General features: G+C 48.2%; 1 non-coding gene across 1 annotated transcript in view; it reads left to right on the top strand.

Annotated features, from left to right (window-relative positions):
- The window catches only part of LOC149548561 (25S ribosomal RNA), a 3285-nt gene extending 1202 nt beyond the window's left edge, over window positions 1-2083 (top strand). Inside the window, exon 1 of the ribosomal RNA XR_016354916.1 lies at window positions 1-2083. This exon is cut by the window's left edge and continues 1202 nt beyond it. This is a non-coding gene — a ribosomal RNA (25S ribosomal RNA).
- The last annotated feature ends 2692 nt before the right edge of the window (window positions 2084-4775 follow it).

Here is a 4775-nt window from a genome sequence, read left to right as displayed (position 1 = left end):
TAACCCAGATCCCACAAAGGGTGTTGGTTGATTAAGACAGCAGGACGGTGGTCATGGAAGTCGAAATCCGCTAAGGAGTGTGTAACAACTCACTTGCCGAATCAACTAGCCCCAAAAATGGATGGCGTTGAAGCGTGCAACCTATACTCGGCCGTCGGCGCAAGTGCCAGGCTTCAATGAGTAGGAGGACATGGGGGTTGTCGCGAAACCTTGGGCGTGAGCCTAGGTGGACCGGCCCTCGGTGCAGATCTTGGTGGTACTAGCAAATATTCAAATGAGAACTTTGAAGACTGAAGTGGGGAAAGGTTCCATGTGAACAGCACTTGGACATGGGTTAGTTGATCCTAAGAGATGGGGAAACCCTGTTTCAAGGGTGCACTTTGCACGATCATCGAAAGGGAATCGGGTTAATATTCCTGAACCGGGACATGGCAGTGGACGACAATGTTAGGAAATCTGGAGACATCGGCGGGGGCCCCGGGAAGAGTTATCTTTTCTTTTTAACAGCCTGCCCACCCTGAAATCGGTTCAACCAAAGATAGGGTCCAGCGGCTGGAAGAGCATCGCACATCCTGCGGTGTCCAGTGCGCCTTCGACGACCCTTGAAAATCTAGAGGACCGAGTACCATTCATGCCCGATCGTACTCATAACCGCATCAGGTCTCCAAGGTGAACAACCTCTGGTCAATAGAACAATGTAGGTAAGGGAAGTCGGCAAAATGGATCTGTAACTTCGGGAAAAGGATTGGCTCTGAGGGCTGGGCCTAGGGGTCTGCACCCCAAACTTGTGGGTTGTTGGCAGCCTGCCCGAGCTGCTCCCGCGGCGAGGGCAGGCCGTCACGTGCCGATCGGGCGACGGACGCAGGATGCCCCCTTCGGAGGGCTTTCCCTAGGCGGCGAACAGTCGACTCAGAACTGGTACGGACAAGGGGAATCCGACTGTTTAATTAAAACAAAGCATTGCGATGGTCCCTGCGGATGCTGACGCAATGTGATTTTTGCCCAGTGCTCTGAATGTCAAAGTGAAGAAATTCAACCAAGCGCGGGTAAACGGTGAGAGTAACTATGACTCTCTTAAGGTAGCCAAATGCCTCGTCATCTAATTAGTGACACGCATGAATGGATTAATGAGATTCCCACTGTCCCTATCTACTATCTAGCGAAACCACAGCCAAGGGAACGGGCTTGGCGAAATCAGCGGGGAAAGAAGACCCTGTTGAGCTTGACTCTAGTCCGACTTTGTGAAATGACTTGAGAGGTGTAGAATAAGTGGGAGCTTTTGGGCGCAAGTGAAATACCACTACTTTTAACGTTATTTTACTTATTCCGTGAGGTGGAGACGGGGCAATGCCCTTATTTTTGGCCTTAAGGTGCATCTAGGTGCGCCGATCCGGGCGAAAGACATTGTCAGGTGGGGAGTTTGGCTGGGGCGGCACATCTGTTAAAAGATAACGCAGGTGTCCTAAGATGAGCTCAATGAGAACAGAAATCTCGTGTGGAACAAAAGGGTAAAAGCTCATTTGATTTTGATTTTCAGTACGAATACAAACTGTGAAAGCGTGGCCTATCGATCCTTTAGACTTTCAGAATTTGAAGGTAGAGGTATCAGAAAAGTTACCACAGGGATAACTGGCTTGTGGCAGCCAAGCGTTCATAGCAACGTTGCTTTTTGATCCTTCGATGATCTGCGCCGCGATAGTAATTCAACTTAGTATGAGAGGAACCGTTGATTCACACATTTGGTCATCGCGCTTGGTTGAAAAGCCAATGGCGTGAAGCTACCGTGTGTTAGATTATGACTGAACGCCTCTAAGTCAGAATCCATGCTAGATGCGGCGCATATCTCTCTCCGACTGCATCGCAACCCGCAGTAGGGGTGCTCTTGCACTCCCAGGGGCCCGTGTCATTGGCCATCTCTGATCGACGCACTAGCCCGTTGGAGCAACCTTGGATATTAATTTCAAGCGGTCAGCGAGAAGAATCTTTTGCAGATGACTTAAATAAGCGACGGGGTATTGTAAGTGGCAGAGTGGCCTTGCTGCCACGATCCACTGAGATTCAGCCCTCTGTCGCCTCGATTCATAAAACCTTTTTTGACTCTGAGGCGGGTGGGGTTTGTAATTTGCGTGAGGGCGAGAAAATCTCCCAAGTGCCAAATTCCGGGTGGGGGTGGGGTTTGCAATGTTTTTTCTTGCGAGCTCGTAACGTAACAATCTCTCAGGTGCCAAATTTCTGGCGGGTGGGGTTTGCAATTTGTGCGAGTGCGGGAAGAATCTTCCAAGTGCCAAATTTCGGGCGGGTGGGGTTTGCAATTTTTTGCGAGGGTGGGAAAACTCTCCCAGGTGCCAAATTTTGAGCAGGTGGGGTTTTGTGAAAATTTTTGCGAGGGCGAAAAAATCTCCCAAGTGCCAAATTCCCGGCGGGTGGGGTTTGTAATTTTCGCCAGGGCAGAAAAATCTCTCAAGTGCCAAATTCTGGGTGGGAGGGAGGGGTTTTGTAGAAATTTCTGCCAGGGCAGAAAAATCTCCCGAGTGCCAAATTTCGGGCGAGTGGGGTTTTGTAGAATTTCCACGAGGGGGAAAAAAATCTCCCGAGTCCCAAATTCTGAGCTGGTGGGGTTTGCGATTTTTGAAAGGGCGGAAAAATCTCCCGAGTGTCGAATCCCCCGCGGGTGGGGTTTTGTGATTTCTGCAAGTGCGAAAAAGTTTTCCATGTGGGTCAGGTTTGCAATTTCTATGAGGGCGAAAAAATCTTCCAAGTCCAAATTTTGGGCAGGCGGGGTTTCATAATTTCCAAGTGCCAAATTTCGATCAGGTGGGGTTTGTAAATTCCGCGAGGGCAGAAAAAACTTCCAAGTCCAAATTTCGAGCGGGTGGGGTTTGTAAATTTTTGTGAGGGCAGAAAAATCTTCCGACTGCAAATTCTAGGCGGGTCCCCGGGTTTTGTAATTTTTGCGAGGGCAGACGACTCATGTACGTGATCAAAAACTGGTCAACTTATTTTTTTGGTTAACGCCCAAAGTTTTGAACTCAAATCGAGTTGGCTACCCCAACTCGAATTGCCTCCAAATTTTTTGCACAACCCATGTCACCGTGCTCGACTTGATTCTAAGTGCCCCGACACGAATCGCCCCAATTACCTGAACCCCGACTCGAATCGCGTCGAGCCTTAATCGCCTCCAATTTTTTCGCACGACTCATGTCACCGTGCTCGACATGATTCTAAGTGCGCCAAGTCATGTGCGTGATCCAAAGGCAGTTAACTCTTTTTCTGGCTAACGGCCAAAGTTTTCGAATCGACTCAGCTAGCCCGACTCGAATTGCCTCGAGCCTTAACCGCCTCCATTTTTTTTTTTGCTTGACTCATGTAATCGCACTCGCCTTGATTCTAAGTGGCCCGAGTCACTTACGTGATCCAAAACTGGGTAACTTTTTCTTTTTTCTTTTTTTTGTCAAGTCCCAAAGTTTTGAACTCGAATAGAGTCGGATGCCCCGACTCGAGTCGTCTCAAAAATTTTCACACGACTCATGTCACCGTGCTCGACTTGATTCTAAGTGCCCCGAGCCGTGTACATGATCCAAAAGCGGTTAACTTTTTCTTTTTGGTTAACGCCCAAAGTTTTCAACTCGACCTGCCTCGGCAACCTCGACTCAAAGTGCCTCGAGCCTTAATGGCCTCTAATTTTTTTGCACGACTCATGCCACCGTCGACTTTTCACTCGAATCATGTCACCCTGGGCACCTCGATGCTACGTGACCTGAGCCCTGTGCGCGATCCAAAACCAGGTAACATTTTTTTTTGAACTCCCAAAATTTCATTCTTTTTTGCCTTACGAGGCCTATTATGATCTCTTTTTATAAAGAAAATTCTCAAATTAGATCATTTCGGCTACCCTACCTTGAATCTAGCTAGCTAGGCGTAACGCCTCGAGTCGGCTCGGCAATACGTGAACTGAAACTTGTGCGTGATCCAAAAGTGGGTAACTTGTTTTTTTTTTTTTTGTAATGCCCAAAATTTAGCGCTTTTCGCTGTATAGGGCCTCCCATGATTTTTTTTGTTTTTGTTTTTTTTTTTCCCCTCGTCGACCCACTCTGGCGACCCAGTCGGGTCGCCCGAGGCTGGGGTGACGGACATGGGTTGACCTAGTCGAGTGACCCAAGTTGGGTCGACCCAGGCGTGCGATCCTGGCTGGGGACAGCAAGTCGATTCTATAAGTTTTCTTGCCAATTTTGCTAGCGAGGTCGGCTCACCAAGTCATCTAACCATGTTGTCTTTGCCAAATCAAGAATTGACTCTTTAAGTCCACTCACAGCCCGTCAAGCCGGCTCACCAAGATGAGTTACCGTCTCGCCTCACCAGGTTGCCCCACCAGGTCGCCTCTTCTTTAAGACCGCTCACCATGTCGGCTCCCCAAGTCACCTCACCGAGTTGACTATTCAGGTTGCCTGTGAAGGTTCACCATTCCAATCTATAACAGCTCCTTTCTTGAGCATTTTTGAAATGGGTCTACTGATTTCAGCAAAATTGGTAACAAACCTCCTTAGAAAGTTAACCTGGCCAAAAAAGGACTATATACCTTTCACGTTTTTAGGTTTAGGGACTTTATCAATAGCTATTACCCTTTCTGGGTCTATTTTTACCCCATCCTTGGACACTATGTGTCCCAATAACTTTCCTTCTGTGACCCCAAATGAGCATTTCTTTGGGTTTAGGGATACCCCATATTCCAGGGCTTTTATAAAAAAAATTTCCAAATGTTTGCAGTGATCTTCAGC

The sequence above is a fragment of the Cupressus sempervirens genome, chromosome 7, assembly GCF_028749045.1.
Source record: "Cupressus sempervirens isolate cs-2001-9-10 chromosome 7, ASM2874904v1, whole genome shotgun sequence".
NCBI classification, from domain to species: domain Eukaryota; kingdom Viridiplantae; phylum Streptophyta; class Pinopsida; order Cupressales; family Cupressaceae; genus Cupressus; species Cupressus sempervirens.
This window is presented reverse-complemented; position numbering and strand designations above follow the sequence as displayed.